At 35.1% G+C, this 26,852-nt stretch overlaps 1 protein-coding gene and 1 long non-coding RNA gene across 7 annotated transcripts in view; both read right to left on the bottom strand.

Moving 5' to 3' along the window:
- Nucleotides 1–26,852, bottom strand: part of npnta (nephronectin a) — a 153,078-nt gene that overhangs the window by 113,124 nt on the left and 13,102 nt on the right. The window lies entirely within an intron of this gene.
- LOC115427469 (uncharacterized) lies at nt 669–24,900 on the bottom strand. Its single transcript, XR_003936496.1, has 3 exons — nt 24,889–24,900; nt 6,589–6,592; nt 669–768 (listed from the first exon to the last, which is right to left on the bottom strand). It is a non-coding gene; the product is annotated as an uncharacterized LOC115427469 (long non-coding RNA).

Genomic DNA, 26,852 nt, shown 5'->3' with positions numbered 1-26,852 from the left:
ATGTCAATCAACTAAACATTAGCAGACACTGAGCATTGTTTTGCAAATAAATTTCTTTCAGTAATTCTTTAAATTTGTATTTGTTATTTTCTTGAATGATTAATCCAAGGCAAGGCAAGGTAAGGTAAGTTTATTTGTATAGCACATTTCAGCAACAAGGCAATTCAAGGTGCTTCACACAGGACATTGAAATAAAAGAAACAAAAAGAAACACATTTAAAACATTATAAAAGAAACATGTAAAAGGTGATTAAAAACAGCAAGTAAGAAAACAACATATAAAATAAAAAAAAATAAAAATAAAAACACACATATTAAAGTAAGAGTTGCAGTGCGGAGTTTCAAAAAGAATATAAAATTTAAAAAGTCAAAAGCCTTTTAGTCAAAGGCGGATGTGAACAGGTGAGTCTTTAACCTTGACTTAAAAGAACTCAGACTCTCAGCAGACCTGATATTTTCTGGTAGTTTGTTCCAGATATATGGAGCATAGAAACTGAACGCTGATTCTCCATGTTTAGTTCTGACTTTGGGAACACAGAGCAGACCTGCACCAGATGACCTGAGTGGTCTGGATGGTTCATACTGGACTAGAAGGTCTCTGATGTATTTTGGGCCTAAACCATTCAGTGCTTTATATGCTAGTAAGAGAATTTTAAAGTCTATTCTAATCCAAGCAGAGCATTCCATATCCCCATGGCTCTATACTTCACAGTACTTTTCATTTTATTTGTTTTCACTTTAGGTAGAGTAAATCTACCTTCTGCATGCCTTGTGTTATATGCATCCTTTTAGAAAAAATGCAGACCCCCACATAATAGTGCTATTTGTTTGATTATGCATTGAAATATCGCATAATCGCGTTTTTTTGGAGGGACTGAGTAGACATTTTATCCACCTCTCTTCTCACCCTGATACGTTTATCACTCTGAAACTGGGTCAATCTGGACTCATCAGACCACATGACCTTTTATCCACTGAAACACAGTCCGATCTTTATTCCCGTTATCAAACTAATGATTGTTTAAGGAATGAGAAGCTGCTGCATCAGTTAAGTAATTCTCCAGTAATTCTCCCGTGGAGGCTCTTATCCATTTGCTTAGTTAAATCCAGGTGGGGATTCTGTTTAGTCCAAGCTGTGTTTAACAATGTTTTAAAACACAGGGTAAAGGGTTAACACTTTATTTGGATCAGACACAGTATCTGCAAACCTACAACAGCTTATTACTTAAGCTGCTTTGGTTTGTCAGTAGATGAATCATTACATGTACTCTGTAGATAATATGCTGAACATTTTCACCCGTTCACACATGAATTATGACCGTGACTGCATGCTTTTCCTCCAGGGCTCTGTCCTGAATAGAAGCCAATTAATTAAATCTAAAGACTAATGGGCAATATATTGAACGTATTTTAGAGGTAAAATATCTTTAAATAAATATTAGGCTCCAGTCTGATATTTGAGAAGCGTGTTGAAATAGTGAGCAAAGCTGCAAAAGCAAACCTATACCCATTTGGGCTTATTAGGCCCGAGCCCAGGCACACACGCCAGCGAGGGCCTATTAAAATCGCACGGTTCCGTTATTTATTTATTTATTTATTAATTTCTCTCACCTCTTTGAACACAAATTTGACCCCCTGAACATTCATAAAAGTCAATTTTATTAGACCAAAAATTCAAGCCCAGTGAAAAATTTTTTTATTTGAAGTCGCCAAGAAAAAATATCGCAAAATGACTCAGCAGCGCCCCCTCAAAAATCAAAATACATTATGCGGATGGGAGCCCTCACCAAATTTTTTTCCACATAGAAAGATGAAACTCGGTACAGACATAACCCATGGTAGGACAAGTAAAAAAAAAAAAAATTACATTATGGCCCCGCCCTAAACCCAACAGGAAGTTGGATGGAAGTGTGGACCTGTAAAATCCCACCCCTCATACTTTCATCATCTCCTCCTAGCGTTTACATCCAATTTGGACCAAACTGGGTGAAACACATGTGTGATCAAAAGTTATCACCTACATTTTTGATCAAATGTTGGGCGTGGCTGTGATGACCTCACAACAAAGCAGCCATTTTTAGAAGTATAAAAGCGCTTCTATCTCGCACAGGCAGTGTCGGATTGACTTGGACCCAATGTAACATTTGTGCTATGATATGCTATGTTATGATATGGAACTCAAATAGTTGGATCATAAAATGGCTCTCTGGCCCCTGGTCTAGGTTTTTTCAACTGAATTAGGACCATTTTGCACCGCTAAATCCAAAAATGACATCTGTTTTTCTCAATCAGGTCAGGTTTTTTTTTGCTAATTTGATTTTGAAAAATTTGATCTTCTCACAAAATTGGTTACATTTTTGTGACTTTATCAGTTGATTTTTTTATATAGTTCTCACCCAAAATAGGTTTTAAGAGAAAAAAAAATCATTTTCTAACAGGATGTATTTATTATTTATTATGTATTCACCGCAGATGTAGCAGAATACGTCAGGCTTATTTTTGCAAGATCTTCTAGTCGAAGCCATTTCATTCACCTGTAATATTAAAAAAAAACATTAACCCTTTCATGCACGAATTATGAGAACATTAATCTAAATTTTTTCCTGAGTGTTTTTATTCCTCTTTAGGCATGAAAAAAAAACAATGTGATAGAAAATTTTCTTCTAAAAAATAAATAAAAAAATAAAAAAATAAAATTGAAATTAAAAAAAAAAAAGTAAAAATACATTAAAAAAATAATAATGACAAAAAAATTCTTATGAACCTATTTTTCATGAAGCTGCAAAAATATCCACTCAGCTGGACACCACGTTTAATTTTTGACACACAGAAACATGTATTTACTGATAAATTATGTGAAAACTGTGGGGAGGGCTTGTGATTCTGGGGGTTTATCCTCAGAAGAGATCTACATAATGTTACCAATTCATGTCAGAAAAAACATGTAGTGTCTTAAAACTTTAATAAAGATATGTGTAAAAAAAAAAAAAAAACAACGAAAAGAACAGCAATATACAAGAGAACAGCTGTAGAATAGCTGTCCACTGTAATGACCACTATGCATGAAAGGGTTAATCATAAATTGGCAAAAGTAAAATCTTCAGAACTCGTTTATTGCAAGAAATATGAAAGAATTTTGTATCATATGATGTGAAAATGCCCATAAATGTAAGCAAAAATGTTAAAAAGCCAATATGTAGCATAATTCAGAAAGTTGACCTGATTGAGCAAAATGAATGTGATTTTTGGATTCAGCACACCAAAATTATCCTAAATCAGCTCAAAAAACTTAAACAATAAATTTGTTGTCGACCAGTGTTATTAAATGTTGTTGCAATGTAGTTATTTTCTTTCCTCAAAAAAATGCAGAAACCAACCAACCATCCCCTGCCACACCAAGAAATCAATTCTACAGAAAACACTGCAACAGAGTTATTAAAAAAAATTGCACACAATGTCAGTAAGATCATATCATATCAAGAAATAAAAATTGAGCATTTAATTCAGCCTAAAACTCATGTAAAAATGCAGACATAACTGTGATCCTCCAGTGCTCAGTGACCTTGTGGTTCATCCTAGAGTTTCATTCTCAGTAACAACAGCAGCATCCAGCAGGAGCTTTAGATGCTTTTCTATAAATCCTCATTTGAATAAACCGCTTCCTCTGTTTGTGGAATCAACATGTGGACCTCTTCTACTTTCAGAACCCAAACTGGATCCTGAACCATTTGAAACAGTTTTTTTAAAGAGCGAAAAATCATGTTGTCATAAATAACTCACTGACTACACTGGTCAACAACAAAATTCTTTCATATTTCTTGCAATAAACGAGTTCTGAAGATTTTACTTTTGCCAATTTATGATTGATATTGTATATTTAAAAACAACGGAATTTATGTTTCGCGTTAAAATTAAAAACCTTCCTTTTTGTATTCAGAAAATTTTTAAGTTAAGAGAAAGACATTATAATTTAAGAGGGATGTTTGTGTTTGAAAAATGTAAAGTAAGAACAAACGTTAAATATCACAGTGTTTCAGTTATTGGTGTCAAGCTATGGAACGAATTGAAGGATGAAGTGAAATTGTGTAGCTCACTGTTGAGTTTCAAAAAGAATTTAATTTGTCAAATTATGAAGGGCTATGAAAGTAATTTGATTACAAAATGATTTATAACACTGAATGTAGTATAATTTGTGTTTAAGTATTTATCTGCTGCAACTTCAGGTGTGGATTTGGACTAAGGATGTGAATAGGAGAAGCAGAAATAAGCCTTCAGCTTCTTCCTTTTTCAGTTACAAAATGTGTTAATTTTATGTTTGTTTTTTTAATATGTATATGTTTTGTATTTTGTATTTAACTGAAATAAACATTCATTCATTCATTCATTCATGTTTTTTTTAATATTACAGGTGAATGAAATGGCTTCGACTAGAAGATCTTGCAAAAATAAGCCTGACGTATTCTGCTACATCTGCGGTGAATACATAATAAATAATAACTAGAAGCACTCGGAGAGCGCAGACCTCCGCCAAGGCTGATCAGTGGCCCCCCCCCACCCCCGATCACCACCAAAATGTAATCATTTCTTCCTCATCCCATTTCCAACAAACCCTGAAAATTTCATCCAAATCTGTCCATAACTTTTTGAGTTATGTTGCACACTAACGGACAGACAAACAAACAGACAGACAAACAAACAAACAAACCCTGGCAAAAACATAACCTCCTTGGCGGAGGTAAATACATCCTGTTAGAAAATGTATTATTTTTCTCTTAAAACCTATTTTGGGTGAGAACTATGTAAAAAAAACAACTGATAAAGTCACAAAAATGTAATCAATTTTGTGAGAAGATCAAATTTTTCAAAATCAAATTAGCAAAAAAAACCTGACCTGATTGAGAAAAACAGATGTCATTTTTGGGTTTAGCGGTGCAAAAGGGTCCTAATTCAGTTGAAAACACCTAGACAACTTGCAAAAAACATTTTTTTGTAACCTAGTGTAATTTAATAATATTTGATAACAAAAGTAGTATTAATTATTAGGCCTGTAACGGTACACAAAATTTTGGGTTCGGTACGTTTTCGGTTTTGAAAGTCACGGTTGTTTTTTTTTTTTTGTTTTTTTTTTGGTTCGGTACGGGAAAGAAAACCCCTCAAAATGTCTTTACTACATTTATGAATTTTTTAAAGGTTTTTCCCCCAATTTCTGGACACAATAGAATATAGAAAAACAGGAATATAATTCTGCTTCCATAAATCAAATAGAAAATAAAATAAATTATTAATATTACTAAATGTATTTTAAACATTAGTATTACACTTTTCTCTGACAAGTAGTTTTGAACAAACAACAAAAACCCAGTGCTATCTTTACAAACACAGTAACATTTACCCCCCCTAATTATACAAAAGACAATATTCTGAATAAAGTGTAATATTCCTCTAATATTCCTGTTTACATGCCGCCATGCATATCCAATTTCAAATTATTCAAAGTAATAAAAGTTTTCTTTTGCTCTATATCAAACTCATTTTCTTTCGGGGGCCACATTCAGCCCAATTTGATCTGCAGTGGGCCAAACGAGTCAAATAATAGCATAATAAGCTATAAATAATGACAACTCCAAATTGTTGTCTTTGTTTTAGTGCAAAAAAAAAAAAAAAATCAATTATGAAAATACTTTTATAAAGTATCAAAAAAGTGAATAACCTGAAAAAACAGAAATTTAAATTTTAAAAAAACTTAAGAAAATTTAGTGCAATTTTAACAATATTCTGCCTCAACTTATTATTTCTCCATGTGCATTATGGATCACATCTACAAAGACACTAAACACTTAGTAACAGGCAGAAAAATAGTTAAAATCGTGCTTAATTTTCTTTAGACATTTCAGGTTGTTCATATTTGTTCAGGTTATTCACATTTTATTGTTACAGGATAGTTTGTAAATGTAAATACTTCCATAATTTAATGTTATTTTTTTGCACAAAAACAAAGAAAAAAAAGGAAGTTTGTATTATTTATAGGCATAATGTAAGATTATTTTTCTCACATCAAAGCAAGAAGAAAATATGGAGTCATTTTTTGTCACTTCTTCTGCTGTTATTATTTGACTATAGATCATTATTGGTCTGTATGTGGAACCTGAACTAAAATGAGTTCCACAGCCTTGACTGGAATTTATGCACTTTACTAATTCATCCCACAGGCCGCATTGGAACCTTTGGCGGGCCGCATTTGGCCCCCGGGCCGCATCTTTGAGACCCCTGCTCTATATGAACTCAGCCTCCTTTTGTTGCATCAGTATCTTCTTGCTTTTCAACATTCGCTCATATAAGCCTGTTGATATCCTGTCATAATGTTTAACAGCGGTTTTATCTGTCCTTCAGATCAGATATGTGGACTTTTCACTGGAGCATCTATCACAACCAGAAATGATTTGTATCTTTAGTCTGGTTGACCGTAAACAGAGGCCGTGTGTTGCAAAGTGCAATAAAAAGTGCAAATTAAATTCATTTTCTGAATACGCCAGTTACATGTCCAAAAAAAAATCCTCATAAAAGCCCAATAACACTGCCACATCCCACATGTCTGAGTCACAAAATGGCCCATTCAGAAAAAAGCTGTAGAATATGCTGCTTATGCCTCACCTGTCAAATCCAGAAAGCATTTTGTAATTTAGTCAGTCGTAGTAGTTCTGTAATTTGCCTGTGCATTATGTACTGATGTTTGCATTCTGTAGAGGCATTAGCTGTGAGTTTTATGTTCCTTAAAAGCCCACCTACAGACAGCATTTATCTACTCAGGCAATAAGTGCTTTGGTTTTCTGCAAAAAAACCTATGCTACATATTATCACATTACGCATAAACTCTAAACAAAGGGGGGAAATCTTAAGTTTTTTTTTTTTTTTTTGCAAGATTACTTTTATTTTTCACACAAAATCATCAATTAAATTCAATTTTTCAGAACCGTTTTAAATGACACATTGATAATTGAACATGTTCTATAAACTCTCTTTAGCTGCACTATCAAAATAAGGATGCAAATATGCAAGACATATAAAAGTCTCTATACTGTAAATTCATTTGTCATTTAGGATATAAAATAAAAATGAACGGGATTAGAGCTTTAATTACATTCTTTTATATATAAGTAAGCAATAAATATTCATGAGGAGATTAATTAAAAACAAACAGGCACCTTTCCAGTGATTGCAGCAACATGAAAGCACCACACATATACACTACAGTGACACATAAACTCTAAACAAAGGGGGAAATCTTATTTTTTATGCAAGATTACTTTGATTTTTCACAGAAAATATCAGTTATCAATTAATTTCAATTTTTCAGAACCATTTTAAATGACATTGATAATTGAACATGTTTTATAAACTCTCTTTAGCTTCACTATCAAAATAAAGATGCAAATATGCAAGACATAGCCGATAAAAGTCTCTATACTGTAAATTCCTTTCAGGTGCAATTTGTCATTTTAGGATATAACATAAAAATGGACTGGATTAGAGCTTTAATTACATTCTTTTATATATAAGTCAGCAATAAATATTCATAAGGAGATTAATTAAAAACAAACTGTCATTGCAGCAATATGACAACCATTGGCTTCATGTTATTTTGAATTATGCTGATATATAGATGTGTACTGTGTAATTTCTGCCTGGAAATTAAGTCTATGTTTGTAATCACCTTTTTCTTAATGAAAGTAAAACTGTTTTACAATAATACAATGAAATAAGAAACAATAAAGCGCTACATATGTACAGTACAGTGACACATACACTAAACAAATTGGAAAAATCTTGATTATTTTTTGCAAGATTACTTGAATTTTTCACACTAAATTATCAATTAATTTCAATTTTTCAGAACCGTTTTAAATTACACATTGATAACTGAACAAGTTTTATAAACTCTCTTTAGCTTCACTATCAAAATAAAGATGCAAATATGCGAGACATAGCCGATAAAAGTCTCTATACTGTACATTCCTTTCAGGTGCAATTTGTCCTTTTAGGATCTAACATAAAAATTGCCCAGATTAGAGCTTTAATTACATTCTTTTATATATAAGTAAGCCATAAATATTCATGAGGAGATTAATTAAAAACAAGCTGTGATTGCAGTAATATGACAACCATTGGCTTCATGTTATTTTGAATTATGCTGATACATAGATGTGTACTGTGTAATTTCTGCCTGGAAATTAAGTCTATGTTTGTAATCACCTTTTTCTTAATGAAAGTAAAACTGTTTTACAATAATACAATGAAATAAGAAACAATAAAGCACTACATATGTACAGTACAGTGACACATACACTAAACAAATTGGAAAAATCTTGATTATTTTTTGCAAGATTACTTGAATTTTTCACACTAAATTATCAATTAATTTCAATTTTTCAGAACCGTTTTAAATTACACATTGATAACTGAACAAGTTTTATAAACTCTCTTTAGCTTCACTATCAAAATAAAGATGCAAATATGCGAGACATAGCCGATAAAAGTCTCTGTACTGTACATTCCTTTCAGGTGCAATTTGTCCTTTTAGGATCTAACATAAAAATTGCCCAGATTAGAGCTTTAATTACATTCTTTTATATATAAGTAAGCCATAAATATTCATGAGGAGATTAATTAAAAACAAGCTGTGATTGCAGTAATATGACAACCATTGGCTTCATGTTATTTTGAATTATGCTGATACATAGATGTGTACTGTGTAATTTCTGCCTGGAAATTAAGTCTATGTTTGTAATCACCTTTTTCTTAATGAAAGTAAAACTGTTTTACAATAATACAATGAAATAAGAAACAATAAAGCACCACACATATACACTACAGTGACACATACACTCTAAACAAAGGGGGGAAATCTTATTTTTTATGCGAGATTACTTTGATTTTTCACAGAAAATATCAGTTATCAATTAATTTCAATTTTTTAGATTTTTTTTAAATAAGAAACAATAAAGCGCCACATATGTACATTACAGTGACACATATAAACATTGGGGGAAATTTTTTTTTTTTTTTTTTTTTGCAAGATTACTTTTATTTTTCACACAAAATTATCAATTAATTTCAATTTTCAGAACCGTTTTAAATATCACATTGATAATTGAATATGTTTTATAAACTCTCTTTAGCTTCACTATCAAAATAAAGATGCAAATATGCAAGACATAGCCGATAAAAGTCTCTAACTGTAAATTCCTTTCAGGTGCAATTTGTCATTTTAGGATATAACATAAAAATTGACTGGATTAGAGCTTTAATTACATTCTTCTATATATAAGTAAGCGATAAATATTCATGAGGAGATTAATTAAAAACAAACTGTGATTGCAGTAATATGACAACCATTGGCTTCATGTTATTTTGAATTATGCTGATATATAGATGTGTACTGTGTAATTTCTGCCTGGAAATTCAGTCTATGTATGTGATCACCTTTTTCTTAATGAAAGTATAACTGTTTTACAATAATACAATGAAATAAGAAACAATAAACCACCACATATATACAGTATGGTGACACATAAACTCTAAACATAGAGGAAAAATGTTATTTTTTGCAAGATTACTTTTATTTTTCACACAAAATCATCAATTAATTTCAATTTTCAGAACCGTTTTAAATATCACATTGATAATTGAATATGTTTTATAAACTCTCTTTAGCTTCACTATCAAAATAAAGATGCAAATATGCAAGACATAGCCGATAAAAGTCTCTAACTGTAAATTCCTTTCAGGTGCAATTTGTCATTTTAGGATATAACATAAAAATTGACTGGATTAGAGCTTTAATTACATTCTTTTATATATAAGTCAGCGATAAATATTCATGAGGAGATTAATTAAAAACAAACTGTGATTGCAGTAATATGACAACCATTGGCTTCATGTTATTTTGAATTATGCTGATATATAGATGTGTACTGTGTAATTTCTGCCTGGAAATTAAGTCTATGTATGTGATCACCTTTTTCTTAATGAAAGTATAACTGTTTTACAATATTACAATGAAATCAGAAACAATAAACCACCACATATATACAGTACGGTGACACATAAACTCTAAACATAGAGGAAAAATGTTATTTTTTGCAAGATTACTTTTATTTTTCACACAAAATCATCAATTAATTTCAATTTTTCAGAACCGTTTTAAATGACACATTGATAATTGAACATGTTTTATAAACTCTGTTTAGCTTCACTATCAAAATAAAGATGCAAATATGCAAGACATAGCCGATAAAAGTCTCTATACTGTAAATTCCTTTCAGGTGCAATTTGTCATTTTAGGATATAACATAAAAATGGACTGGATTAGAGCTTTAATTACATTCTTTTATATATAAGTCAGCAATAAATATTCATGAGGAGATTAATTAAAAACAAACTGTCATTGCAGTAATATGACAACCATTGGCTTCATGTTATTTTGAATTATGCTGATATATAGATGTGTACTGTGTAATTTCTGCCTGGAAATTAAGTCTATGTATGTGATCACCTTTTTCTTAATGAAAGTATAACTGTTTTACAATATTACAATGAAATCAGAAACAATAAACCACCACATATATACAGTACGGTGACACATAAACTCTAAACATAGAGGAAAAATGTTATTTTTTGCAAGATTACTTTTATTTTTCACACAAAATCATCAATTAATTTCAATTTTTCAGAACCGTTTTAAATGACACATTGATAATTGAACATGTTTTATAAACTCTGTTTAGCTTCACTATCAAAATAAAGATGCAAATATGCAAGACATAGCCGATAAAAGTCTCTATACTGTAAATTCCTTTCAGGTGCAATTTGTCATTTTAGGATATAACATAAAAATGGACTGGATTAGAGCTTTAATTACATTCTTTTATATATAAGTCAGCAATAAATATTCATGAGGAGATTAATTAAAAACAAACTGTCATTGCAGTAATATGACAACCATTGGCTTCATGTTATTTTGAATTATGCTGATATATAGATGTGTACTGTGTAATTTCTGCCTGGAAATTAAGTCTATGTATCTAATCACCTTTTTCTTAATGAAAGTGAAACTGTTTTACAATAATACAATGAAATAAGAAACAATAAAGTGCCACATATGTACAGTACGGTGACAATGTAGAGAGCGGAGAGTGTACCTTTACAATAATAACACGAGGATCTCATATCCTTTCTATTGTAAATTAGTTTTCTTGTCGTGAAAATAAACGGAGAGCGCGTCAAATCATATTGGTGTGTGCGATGTCAAACTGGAGAGCTGTGTTGAAAACCTGCCAGATATGATTTGAATTTAGCCCTCGGTGTGCATCAGTGCACTGCTGACAGCCAAAGATGAGCGGAGCACATTACTATTGTGTTCATTATAATATAAGACTTGTGAAACATCAGATGAACCATGTACTATGTCAAATACATGGTGCTTTCATCTTTGTTGATTACTGGAAAGCATGGCAGTATATACAGGGTGGGGAAGCAAAATTTACAATGAACATTTAGTTGTTTTTTCTCAGCAGGCACTACGTCAATTGTTTTGAAACCAAACAAATATTGATGTCATAATCATACCTAACACTATTATCCATACCTTTTCACAAACTTTTGCCCATATGAGTAATCAGGAAAGCAAACGTCAAAGAGTGTGTGATTTGCTGAATGCACTCGTCACACTAAAGGAGATTTCAAAAGTAGTTGGAGTGTCCATAAAGACTGTTTATAATGGAAAGAAGAGAATGACTATGAGCAAAACTATTACCAGAAAGTCTGGAAGTGGAGGAAGCAACAAAAAACGTACCAAAGCTTTTATTAAAGCTCTCAAACCCAAAATCCTAAAGGATCCAACCAAATCCATGAGAAAAATGGCAACTGAACTTGAGGTAGACAACAAGACCGTTAGAAATGCAGTAAAATAGGATTTGAAGTTAAAATCTTACACAAGAACACCAAAACACTTGTTGACAACAAAATCCAACTTTAGCAATTTTTGGGAATCATGTTTATGGCCGCCTTCTAGCCCAGATCTAAACCCTCTGGATTATGCTATTTGAGGCGTTTTAGAACATGCTACCAATAGAACATCACACAGCAATGTCAACTTTCTTAAAGATACTATTAGGGTGTATTCACACCTGCCTTGTTTGGTCTGTTTAAAACGGACCAGAGTTCATTTGCTCCCTTGGTTCGGACCTTTTGGGCTGGTGTGAATAAAAACCACCGAACTCTGTTCTGGACCAAACAAGCGAACCGAGACCCAGTTGAAGAGGTGGTCTCGGTGCGGTTCCATACGAACCCTGGTGCGGTTCATTTGAGGTGTGAAAGCAGGCCCGATCCGACACAGTTGGGTTTTTTGTACCTAACGAGCTCCCGTCGTGCGTCAAGCATTATGGACAACAGAGTTTTACCAGAGAAGCGCTCAGAGTGAGGATAGGCTACGGAGCTGAAAATGAACCCTGGTCAAACTTGGAGCTCGGAAGGGACACGCTGCCTTTTAGACATCTGGGCAGATGTGCACATAACACAGCTGCTAGAAAGGACACAGGGAAACTCCGACGTTTTCAGCTTGTTCAGCGAGAGAATGATTAGGATGACGGTTAGATTTGTCTGTTGTGCTTGAAATAAAAAATAATAAACGACTTCATCACCCCCAGCAAACTTTACCTGCGTTAAGGAATTCTGTCCCTGGCTAAACTCAACGGTGATATAGGATAGATACACACAGGTCAGCAGTACGGAGCACTAATGCTTTTGGAGAACAGTCTTTTCATAAACTAGCAGAATTCACACTTCAGACCTGTTCTGTCTTGCGTGAATCAGACCAACAGTCACAACATGATGTGCACACATGAGCGCTGTCCTCCATAGCCGTCTTGCCCTGTGTCTTCGTCACTGAGAAATGAATTCTACAATACTGTAAACCTGACGTTGCATCAAACGCTCTTGCTGCTCAAACACTTGTGCAGACGTCTGCATCTGTAAAAACCACTACGACGATAACAAAAACAGCACGCAAAATTTCCATGATTCTGTCCTTTCACTTTGGACTGAGCGCTTTAATGGACACTGCTCATTTCTGTCCAATGGATGAACGACCTCAGCACACGTGGTTTTGTTTACAGATTTTGGTCCACTTACAAAACTGTACAGTGTGAATACGAACCGCACCAAATTAAAAAAAAAAAAAAAAAAAATTTGGTCCGGACCAAAGCAAGTGAACTATCGGACTTTCCTGGTGTGAATACACCCTTAAAGAAGAATGGGAGAAGTTGTCACCCGAATATTTGAGGAACACTTGCGCAAGTTTCAGGAAGCATGTGAAGGCAGTTATTGAGAAAGAAGGAGGACACATAGAATAAAAACATTTTCTATTATGTCAATTTTTTTGTGGCAAATAAATTCTCATGACTTTCAATAAACTAATTGGTCATATACTGTCTTTCAACCCCTGCCTTAAAATATTGTAAATTTTGCTTCCCCGCCCTGTATTTTATTGTACAAACTGATTCAACCATTCAAACTATTTTATTTGACCTTAATATGATATCAGCTCTGCAAACAGACAACGTATTAGTATTAGTTCGTATACAGTTATAGGTCATTTCCTAAAGGATTTGCAATACCTCTGAGAAAAATTACAGCCGGATGGTTTTGTTACACCGTGTTCTATTCTGCTCAGAGCAAGAAATAGCTTTTTTGGCAGACAGTGCATGTGGATTACCTTTTTTTATCTGTACCATAGCTCACACATATTTGTAGAAATAATAGGGAAAAGGAAAGGAATGAGTCCATTTAAGGATACCGATGAAAGCTGCATACTTTGATAGGCTGGCTCTGAGATGTTACTTAAAAGACAAAAAAAAAAAAAAGGAATCTGTTGGAAAAGACCAAGCAGAGTCTTTTTTTTTTTTCTCCAATGTGTCTACTCAACAGTTCCTTTATCACTACAGGGCGACTTGACAACATGAACGTTTTGAGTATGCCTTCATGTGTTTTCCCACAGGGGATGAATAAAGTTCATCTCATCTCATCATGTACGAAATTTAATGACCACAACTATGAGTGTTAGAATACACAACGGTGCAAAAGAGCTGCATACATCAACTCAGGTACAAAAGCAATGAAGTTCTCCTGAGGTACAGTACTTTTTTTCCACAAAAGTCGTTTTCTTTTGTGCCTTGATGAGAGTGAGGCTGCTCTGCTTGCTTAGTATTCAGAGCACATCCTTTGCTGCTATCCCTGCCTGTTAGTGTCTCTATGCCAAGATGAGGAAATGCTAATGCTTGCCCCCGCTGCCAATCACCTCATTGGGAAAAAAAAAACCCCGATGGATGCTAAGTGAGAGTGGCAGATCCAGGGAAAATGTTTGTCTGGTGTCTGGCAAGCAAGAAGGCAGTCAGGCAGGGAGGAACTGAAAGGCTGATAGGAGGAGAGGAGAGGAGGAGGGAGAGGAGATGAGAGAGAGGAGAGGAGAGGCGAGGAATGAGGAGGAGAGGAGAGGAGAGGAGAGGAGAGGAGAGGAGAAACGAGGAGAAACGAGGAGGAAAGAGAAAGGAGGAGAGGAGAAATGAGGAGAAAGGAGGAGAAAAGAGGAGAGGAGAAAGGAGGAGAAACAAAGAGAAAAGAGGAGAGGAGAAATGAGGAGAAATGAGAAAAGAGGAGAGGAGAAATGAGGAGAAACAAGGAGAAAGGAGGAGAGGAGAAATGAGGAGAAACAAGGAGAAAGGAGGAGAGGAGAAATGAGGAGAATCACGGAGAAAAGAGGAGAGGAGAAATGAGGAGAAACAAGGAGAAACACGGAGAAAGGAAAAGAGGAGAAATGAGGAGAAGAAGGAGAAAGGAGGAGAGGAGAAACAAGGGAGAAAAGAGGAGAGGAGAAATGAGGAGAAACAAGGAGAAACAAGGAGAAAGGAAAAGAGGAGAAATGAGGAGAAGAAGGAGAAACAAGGAGAAAGGAGAAGAGGAGAAATGAGGAGAAACAAGGAGAAAAACAGAAAGGAGGAGAGGAGAAACAAGGAGTAGGGAGAATAGGAGAAACATGGAGAAAAAAGGAAGAGAAACAAGAAGAAATGAGGAGAAACATGGAGAAACTAGGAGACCTTGACTTTACTGACCTCTTTATTGGTCCAGATTATCATTTACAAATTAAAACAGTATAATGAATATTGTATATTTACAAATGCAATACATGTACTGTCTTTGAGAAATGATGAATCAGGGACTCTCCATCCACCAGACATGACACATCCTCAGACAGAAACAAAGTCCTCTGTTTCAGACACCAGTTTGTTTCAGACACCAGTTTGTTTCAGACATCAGTTTGTTTCAGACATCAGTTTGTTTCAGACACCAGTTTGTTTCAGACACCAGTTTGTTTCAGACACCAGTTTGTTTCAGACACCAGTTTGTTTCAGACATCAGTTTGTTTCAGACACCAGTTTGTTTCAGACACCAGTTTGTTTCAGACACCAGTTTGTTTCAGACACCAGTTTGTTTCAGACATCAGTTTGTTTCAGACACCAGTTTGTTTCAGACATCAGTTTGTTTCAGACACCAGTTTGTTTCAGACACCAGTTTGTTTCAGACACCAGTTTGTTTCAGACATCAGTACATGAACTCTCTCCCCCTGAACACAGACCACATCCACAGACCGTGGTCCCTTCATTTAGGTCCTTTTGTGAGCCAGATGATCTTCTGTCTGAAGAACAGAGTTAAAAAAACAAACAAACAAAAAGGAAATGGAAAAGGAGAGGAGAGGAGAAACGAGGAGAGGAGAAACGAGGAGAAACGAGGAGAGGAGAAACAAGGAGAGGAGAGGATAGGCATACATACTGTACATACATGCATACATACATACATACACACACACACACACACACACACACACACATACTGTACATACATGCATCCATCCATCCATCCATCCATACACACACACACACACACACACACACACATACATACTAAACATACATACACACACACACACACACACACACACACACACACATACTGTACATACATGCATCCATCCATCCATCCATCCATCCATACACACACACACACACACACACACACACACACACACACACACACACACACACACACACATACATACTAAACATACATACACACACACACACACACACACACACACACACACACATACATACATACATACTACATACATACATACTGAACATACATACATACTGTACATACATACACACACATACATACATACATACATACATACATACACACACACACACACACACATACTGTACATACATGCATCCATCCATCCATCCATCCATACACACACACACACACACACACACACACATACACACACACACACACACACATACTAAACATACATACACACACATACACACATACATACTAAACATACATACACACACACATACATACACACATACATACATACATACATACATACATACATACATACATACATACTGAACATACATACACACACATACATACATACATACATACATACATACATACACACACACATACACACACACACACACATACTGTACATACATGCATCCATCCATCCATCCATACATACACACACACACACACACACACACACATACACACACACATACATACTAAACATACATACACACACATACACACATACATACTAAACATACATACACACACACACACACACACACATACATACATACATACATACTGAACATACATATACTGTACATACATACACACACATACATACATACATACATACACACACACATACATACATACATACATACATACACATACACACATACACACACACACACACACACACACATACATACATACATACATACATACATACACTCTTGAAACTCTTATTTCTAGTGTAAAATGAAGATGGAAGGATCATGTGGGACGGCACTGTGCTGCTTTGGCTGTACTAGGGCCTGTATAGGCTAATGGGCTAGCTTGATTTGCATTTATATGGCGTTACACAGTAATCATCCACCAAATGACTCCCAGCAGAGTCATGCCTGTGCTCCAGTTTTCTACAACTGTGGATTAAATGTTGTGCATTATCTACAACAAATGTAACCTCTAAACCCCCCCAAAAAACACATTGTTTGGTTTTCACATGTGGTCTCTTACTCTTTAACCAAATATCTATAAGTGACAGAATTTTTTTTAAGTACAATGACGACAGATAACAGCAAATAACTGTAAAGTGCACAGTGCAGATAATTCAAACATATACTGGGTTCGGTGGTGTCTATTACATGGACTGCATTCAACATCCTGTTGCATGAGCTCACATGTGCTTGTGTGATTCGTTGGAGTTTGTGTTGTGCTGGCAGTCGGTCATTTTTTGATATTAGCGGACTCCATTTCTGAGATAACGATAGCTAGTGTTGGCGGTACCGCAGGATAATAAACAATCTCAAAATGGGATTGCAATGGATATTGATGATAAACTTTTGCACATTTCGACGCAATATGAATACAAAGTAACAAAGGCAGTACATGCACACCGTGATGCACCACACTTTCAGTTTGGGGAGCAAGTCTTGAAAGACTATATAACACACAAGCAATTATGTATCGTATTAAAATAGTGTAGTTAAAAATGTACATGTATATGTATATGAGTAAAACATTTTTTCTTTTACTACATCTGTCATTAAACGAAGAGTCTGAGAATGTGCCCTTGTTAAAATCCTCCTGAGACCCAGAAAAGTTTTGGCTTTTTCACATTAAATAATTGCCTTTTTTGAAACAGCACAATGCAACAGTTTTTTCAGATGCATTTTTTTTTATTTTTATGGACTGTTCTTTGCGTTGGATAGTGTTTTTTTTTTTTTTTTTTTTTTTTGCAATAAAGCTGTCAAACTCTTGTCCCAAACAGAGGACAAAAATGCATTGCGGGTCTCAAGAGGATATACCAAAATTTAGCTGATGTAGCCATAAAAGTAGGAATGAGTCTACAGGTTATTATAGACAGAGCCTCAAGAAAATCTTATTTAACCCTTTCATGCATGACGTCCACATTTATAGACACATAGTTTAACTCACTTTCCAAAGGGTTCTAAAGGCAATATTCTCCAAACCACATGGGGGCAGTCTCTATAGACCCAAAAGCAATAAAATGAAAAAAAAAAAAAAAAAAAAAGGATTATCTTAGTTTTACAATTTAAACTGATCTGTGATTTCCTAAAGTTAACCTCCTCAGATCCAGCTATGGGTTTACTGTCCTTGTTTGTGGACAAGAGTTTCACAGCTTTATACAAAAAACAAAACAAACAAAAAAATGTCCACTGTAAAGGACGTTCCAAAAAAAAAAAAAAAAAAAATGCATCTGAAAAAACTGTTTCAACATGATATTTTCAATATAGGCAATTACTTAATTTAAAAAAAAGCAAAAACTTGTACTTTCTGGTGTCTCAGGAGGTAAAATATCTTCTTAACCCTTTATAGGCCACTCATTGAAATACTCTTTTTCCTCTTTCCTTTGTATGTTATTGGATATCATCATCTGCCTCTTCTCAAAATAAAACATCCGAGTGCCACTTACTAAAAAGTAAATACATGCAATAAAACAATTGTTATAAGGTCATAAACAGACAAAAATCACTCATATTCACTATTTATAACTTCAAAATGTCTATAAAATCTCTCTGAATCACTATATAATGTTATAAAAAAAAAAAAAAAAAACTTCTTGACCTCACTGAGGCATGGAATTGGCCCTATATTTTGATTTTTGTGGAAATGACCAAAAATAGTCACTTGCCCAGTAAAGGGTTTAAAAAATTCAAAATGCATTTCAACTTTAGCCTAATTTTGAGAAATTAAAAAAACAAAAACAAAAACCCTCAATACTTATTTTCATAATTCATGCATGAAAGGGTTAATGCAGTCACACTGGGACAGCCCCCCCCCCCCCCCCCCAATTAATTCATAAAGAGCCAAACATCCACCATTGACCAAAAGCATCTACTGATCCAAACTGTTGATCCACTAATTCTATCAATACATGTAAATAATTGATGTAAAATGCAGTTTTTCATCTTTTCATGGTCAACAGATATGACCCATTTGGACGTTCAGAGGCTTTGTAGTTACCATGGAAACACCATCATCTTCTGCAACATTGACTCACCAGTAAAACTCACAGACTTTGATCAGTGACAGTGGGTGGAGACACTGGGTTTATGTCCAGTTAATGCTATATTTTATTGAAAAAGTCACCTTTTCTTCAGTTTTTTTTTTCTGTTTTGATACAATAACCTTTAACTTTACTCTGAGCTTTTATGAACATCTTCATGATCAGTAAATTAACCCTTTCATGCATGAATTATGAGAACCTTAATGGGTCAAAACACAGTAATGTCCCGTCAGAGAGCAAATTTTAATTGATTGCCATTCCAACATTTATTTCAATATAAAGTAGCTCCTTGTTTTGGATAATCCCTTATGGTCCAACTAAAGCAAAAATTAATTTAAAAGTAAAAATGTGGGTCAAATCGTCTCTAAAATGTCCCGTCAGAGAGATTTTGAATACCGTTTTTTGACCCTAATCAAGATATTTTTCCTGAGTGTTTTTATTCCTCTTTAGGCATCAAAAAACAAAAAAAAACAATGCGATTTAAATTTTTTTATGAACCTATTTTTCATGGAGTTGCAAAAATATCCACTCAGCTGGACATCATGCATTTAATTTTTGAAGCAAAGAAACATGTATTTACTGATACACTGTGTGAAAAGTATGAAATATTTTTTTTTTTATGCTGCTAATCTGATGTTTTGTCACATTTTAACATACTCTAATATTAGTTATTACTCACTTTATGGAGATAATTTGCAAAAAAAAAAAAAAACCTTTTTGTTTAAGAAAAATGGTTAATTACAATCTATTAACCAAAACAAGCAATTGATTTACACTCAAACCTGTTACTACAGATCAGATTTATCAAGAAGAGCAAAGTTATAGTCATGGTATGAATTGCAGTGTATGGGATGATGCATAGGTGTCCACTGTGTTGGCTGATATGGAACTGAAACAATAAAATCCATGAATATACAAGAGAACAGCTGGAGAATCGCTGTCCACTGTAGTGACCACTATGCATGAAAGGCTTAAACATAGAAAAAAATGCTAAATTCAGAAGATAATATTATAATAAATGGTAATAAATCACTTAGGAAAGGTTAAATAGAGAGAAAAAATCATTTGGGAACTGATACTAAAGTCACATTGGGTCCTTATGGGTTAACATATGCACATATCTTTGCTTTGCTACATATTGCACCATTAATAAAACATTCTTATCTTGTAATGTGAGGCAAAGCACATTCCTTTTTATTAATCTGCTCCAAAACACCATGGGTTTGTCCATCTTTCATGCCCTACCCTTACATTGAGTTTCATGAAAATCAGTTCAGTAGTTTTTGTGTAATCCGCTTTCCTCAGCATAGAAGCCAAGAGAAAGGAAGTAGACCATCCTAGCATTAATGTTCAAGTCCCCATGAAACTAGTGGACTTCTATCTGCTTTAGAACATTTACATGTTTCCTGGAGAAGCATAACTAAAGGCAGAGAGGGAGGGAGGATGCCCTGTCTCCTCTGATTGGCCAAATCATTTGAATGGTTGAAAAATGAGTATATGACTCCAATATGCTTTTTACCCCGCCCACCGAAGGGGAGGTAAGGGGTATTGTTTTTGGTTCTGTTTGTTTGTTTGTTGACACTCTAGCAGCAAAACTATTGGTTGAATTCATACCAAATTGGGTTTATAGATTTCCAGTGACCCAGAATAGATGTGGTTACATTTTGGGGAAAGTAGGTCAAAGTTCAAAGTTTTTATGAATTTTTTAAAAACTTTTTTTTCACCCATTTACTTATAATGGGCGAAATTTCAAATGTCTATAAAATCATCAATTTTCTTTCAGTTTACTTGATACATATGTAGATTCAATCGATATGGTGACATCACTTCACATAAACAGGGTGAGGAAGCAAAATGTACAATGAACATTTAGTTGTTATTTCTCAGCAGGCACTTCTTCGCTTGTTGTAATGTCTGTCAGCATCTGTTTTTTTAATTCACCTGACTCTGGTTGCGAATAAGGTTCTTTCCATTGCAGTTTTGTGTGATATACCATTCACGCTACGCCCAAAAAAAAACCCACCTCTTGCCAGCACAAAAACTTTTAATTGAAAAATAAGACTTGTGACTAAATTTTCGTTTTTCCATTTGGTTAATTTTTGTGTACAACTTATATTTGCGCAATTTGAGGATCAATGGAAAAGCGACAAATGTGGGCTTATGTTTGTTCTCTACATTTTCTGGAAAATATAGAGATATACATACAAAGCCTTTCCAAAAAAAAAAAAAATATTCCATGCCACAATATTTTTTTGGCTGCCCTTTAGCTTTTATTATTGTATACATTTGCTGGGGCATCATTTAAATAAGGTCAAGCCATGTTACAGCACTTGTTTCCAACATTTTATGGACACATACAGGGTGGGGAAGCAAAATTTACAATGAACATTTAGTTGTTTTTTCTCAGCAGGCACTATGTCAATTGTTTTGAAACCAAACATATATTGATGTCATAATCATACCTAACACTATTATCCATACCTTTTCAGAAACTTTTGCCCATATGAGTAATCAGGAAAGCAAACGTCAAAGAGTGTGTGATTTGCTGAATGCACTCGTCACACCAAAGGAGATTTCAAAAATAGTTGGAGTGTCCATAAAGACTGTTTATAATGGAAAGAAGAGAATGACTATGAGCAAAACTGTTACGAGAAAGTCTGGAAGATACTATTAAAGAAGAATGGGAGAAGTTGTCTCCCGAATATTTGAGGAACACTTGCGCAAGTTTCAGGAAGCGTGTGAAGGCAGTTATTGAGAAAGAAGGAGGACACATAGAATAAAAACATTTTCTATTATGTAAATTTTCTTGTGACAAATAAATTCTCATGACTTTCAATAAACTAATTGGTCATACACTGTCTTTCAATCCCTGCCTCAAAATATTGTAAATTTTGCTTCCCCACCCTGTAGACATGATGACATCAGCTGTTTCGATGCCAAAATAAGCTACAATGCGTGCCAGCGGTAGGGGTATAAGAAAATATCGGTTCTGCAATATATCTCAATATCTCATTTAACAATACTGTATCGATATTTTTAGGTATTTATACAAATGTAGATATTGGGGAGTTTCATTTTTTGTTTTTTTGTTTTTCTTTTTTGTTTATATTATAGTTATTATTTAACACTCTTTTATTAAATAATGTTAGTTCCTTTGTTGGGATCGCACAAAAATAATGTTATGATGTTAGTTATGAACTAATAGAATATAAACATTTGAGCAGGATCTTAAACTGTAATATTTGTAAAACATCATTTAAGTTTTAACACTGGAACATTTTGTGATATAACATTAGATCCTGTTGTGATCAAATAAAAATGTGTTTAATATTTGTGCAAATATCTGGTGTAATTCAATTCTTCCAAGAAATAATCATAAAAAAAAAAAAAAAGAAACAAACAAAAAAATTGCCTTTTTAACAGTATCATGATATATCGTGATATATCGTATCATGATCCATGTATTGTGATTTGTATCGTATCGCCAGATTCTTGCCAATACACACCCCTAGTGAGGGGCAGGGTTTCTTGTGCCTGGCACCAATTGTTTTAAAATAATTTTCCAGGAAATGCCACACTCTAAAAAAATGCAGAGAAAAAAACTTTTGCACGCTCATCCGGGTGCTCATATTAGAGCTGCACGATATATCGTTTCAGCATCGTCATTGCGATGTATGTATGCGCAATAGTCACATCTCAGGTCCTGTGGTGTAGGAGGCAAATGAACTCAACATGTTCTCATCTAATTTCAACCTGGGTACCTGACGTACAATGCGCCCACTGATCCACCAATCACAATCCTTTTTAATCAGTTTGCCGAAGCAGACCACGCCCCTGCGCATGGAGGGAGCCACTGGTTACAACATTGAAAAACAAGACCAATGGCCCTGTAGCTTGACGGCCAAATGAAAAGCTTTGGGAAATGTATCCAGATGCCATTTATTATCACCCAGTTATGTGTATTTATGATATTACAGAAATAGCCCATGTTTTGGTCATATTCCAATCAGATCTGTAAAAAAAATCCAATTCCATCTTGATATCATTGATACTTAGTGATTTATTGGATCAATCCACTTCCTATCTCTTATAATGGGAAAATTTTTCAAAGTCGCACCAAATCCAGAATCAGATCCGGATTGAAATAATTTCAATACCTTGTGTTGACATCATCATACAGAAGCTGTATACCAAGTTTGAAGTCAATCAGAACTGTAGTTTCGGAGAAGAAGACAATTGGAATTTTTTCTCCATAAGAGCCCATGTTAAATTTTCCGTAAGTTCCCGGATCCAGAAGAAGATCCTGATCAGCATGTGGACATTATGTTTTGGTCATCTCCCCATCAGGGCTGGACTGTAGAAATTTACACTGGATATCATTTATATTTACTGAGTTATTGCATCGATCCACTTCCTATCGCTTATAACGGGGAAATTTTTCAAAGTGGCACCAAATCCAGAATCAGATCCGGATCCCAATAATTTCACTAACTTTTGTTGACATCATCATAAAGAAGCTGTATACCAAGTTTGAAGTCAATCAGAATTGTAATTTCGGAGAAGAAGGCAATTGAGATTTTTGTAATGGACGACGGACGACAGACGACAACGACACCGGATGCTGCATGACGACAATAGCTAGCATGTCGGCCGGTAAGCTAAAAATGAGAGAGAAAATCACCGAAAAAGAAGACTTGGTGCCAAAAAGAAAAGCAGCATCAGTTATCTGGAATTATTTCAACTACAAGAAGGATGAAACTGAAACACATGTTCTGTGTTGATAGTGCCGCACAACTGTTGCCACAACGAGAGGGAATGCAACTAATTTGTTTGACCATTTACGTCGGCACCACACAGCTATTATATCCTCCTGAATATTTTTTCATATCGCAATATGTGTTGCAGGGTAAAAAAAAAAAACAAAAATAAAAAAAAACGCAATGTCAGTTTTTTCCAATATCGTGCAGCCCTAGCTCATATATAGGTCACACACAGGATGCGATTTGTCAAAAAAACAGAGGGGGGGATTTTTTTTTTTTGGGGGGGGGGGTACTAAAACTTTACATACTTTAAACATCCAACTCCCTGGTTCTATGCCTCTGTTCTACAGCAGAACTTACACAGAATTTTCACAACTTCTAACCTGTATCCACTGGACACACAAATGCTAGGCCCCATGAATTTATCACATTTACACCCCCACCCCCACCCCCTTTTACGGCACCCCAGTGCTTGGGGATGTTTGCAAATTCTGAGACTGCCGACAGTTCGGTTTTGGTGAACATTACTTAACTTAGCCACAACCTGCCTGTTATTTCAGTTGTCTGCTTGTCCCCCCCCTGAGGATGAAATTCATTGATCAGAAGTAGGGATGTCAAAACCAGAGTGGGATGGGGGTGGGGGGGGGGTGGGGGGTGGGGGGTTGATCCCCTCATCCCCCTCAACCACTCACACCCTGGTCACACATAGCACAAGACACTTAATCACTGATTTTGATTTTATGGGAGCTTTCAAATGAATTTGTGGAGGTTTTTGGTCCAGTACCAGGGGATGGATAACATGATGGAGCTGATACTTTGTGTACCCAAAGGGATCAGATAAATAAATAGACATACTGTACCTGCTGCACGTTTTTCAGCATGGCTGGATTAGACAGTTATGATATGGCTCCTGACTCTGAACACTAGATAAGCAGAGGAGTTCCTACAGACTCCCAGTGCATTCTGGGGGCGAGAAGTGTCTGGGAGGTTTAGCCCGGTGGGAGTGATAAGCACACAGGACTCTCTTGAGATCTTTGCAAGTTCTGGATTGTTGAATCAAAAATTTCCTCGTAACGCTTTCTCCTACACACTCATATAAATACACACATATACACAGAGTGAGAAAAAGCAGGAAGAACATAAAACATGCCTCCATATTCAGTCCTCATGCTGAATTTAGCCTACGGCGTTTGTGCACTGCAACACACTCTGAACTTGAAAATACTGTTAAAACACAATTCATCATCTCACTGTCATCACATCAATGCTGCTGCAATGTCGAATACATATTTTTCATCTCTAACTTTCTGACTTTTATGACTTAAAAATTGCAACTCCTCTCTATCAACAATGAAAACCAAGGTGACAATGCACCAAAAAACAGGAGCATTTTTTTCAGATACATCTTGTCCCCAGTGATATGCTTCTGGCATATCAAATGGACGTGAGTATAATACCTGTATTTATTACCCTACGGCTCTGAATAATGATCCTAAATTGTGCTAAGCCTTGAAGGAACTCAAGCAGATAATTATTACCCTTCACGCATGCTGTGTGACACCGCTCCTCAAGCAGAAAATATCAGACAAGGTTCTTCCAACAAAGCTGAAAAGGGTGATACCCACTATGGGAACATCATCCTTCTTCTATTGTCTTACTAATGGATACTATGCAGGCTGATCTCCCTGCCTGACAGTAAGAAGCAGTGAGTCCATCGCTCACAGAGAAGCGCCATAGAATACAGCGTGACAATCAGAACCATGAAGGAATGGCAATAGTACAGTCTATCTATAGTCTCATGAATCATGGATGAAGCCTGAAGATCATGAGTGTTGAATGGATTTTCCTCACCAACACACATAGAAATTGATTTCTGCTTTGTAGCATCTTAGGTGAGAGACTTGTTTGAACCTGCAGAGCTCAGCTGAAGGCATGAGTATGTGGAGTCATCAGGTGTCTGGAGTCTTAATGAACCACTTCGACTGCACACACTGCCAGATCTGCACGCCGCCTGCCAAGACTATCACATTAACACGTAGCGCGATGTGGGATATTGACAAATATCTGGGGTAAAAATAAAGCTTGAGAGATTTAACGGCTTATTATGTATTAAGTCTGAATGATTTTAATACTGTAAAATAAAAACATACGCTGGTGATGTACTGAAAGGATAAAAAAAAAAAGAAAAAAAAAAAAGCTTATATGATGTAATGTGATGCAACACAATAGCACTGCAATAGCTTTACTAAAAATGTCAGCGCTGACATGGATTTGACAAACTGGCTCAATTCTGCAGCACTTGTCAGAGGGTACATTAATGGTAATGAACGTCAAGGAAACCAAAGTGAAACATGTCCACCTCATCCATATATCTGTAGGGAAAAAAGCTTTCTCCTGCAAATTGTACAAGCTTTGGTCCAAAACGACTCAATAGAGAGTGCATTCATCAAAGAAAGCCAACTGACAAGACCAATAAAACGCAAATGGTTGTCCTAAAAAAAAGGTACCATAGAACTAACACCTATTTGACACAAGGGAAGAATTTATGCTACAGCTCTGAGACTGATTTTCAGTGTTTTGTCACAAAGCAAAGTGTCAGATGGCAACAAAAGTACTCTTGCTTTTAATTGTGTAAAGAACAAAACGACATGGCAGCGTTTTGGAAGTATTTAGAGATACTGGTCGCTTTTCCATTGGACATCTGCGTAAAACTTTACCGATATTTACTAAATGACGAAAACACACAAGTGTGTAATGTCAGTTTTTACATTAAATCACAAATGCGATGATTTGTTTATTTATTATCGCGAGATGACACGAGAAGTCATTCCATAAACATGGCGACGAACGTAAATATG

The sequence above is a fragment of the Sphaeramia orbicularis genome, chromosome 1 (genome assembly GCF_902148855.1).
Source record: "Sphaeramia orbicularis chromosome 1, fSphaOr1.1, whole genome shotgun sequence".
Classification (NCBI taxonomy): Eukaryota; Metazoa; Chordata; class Actinopteri; order Kurtiformes; family Apogonidae; genus Sphaeramia; species Sphaeramia orbicularis.
The sequence above is the reverse complement of the archived record's forward strand: the minus strand, read 5'-3'. Positions and strand labels throughout refer to the sequence as shown.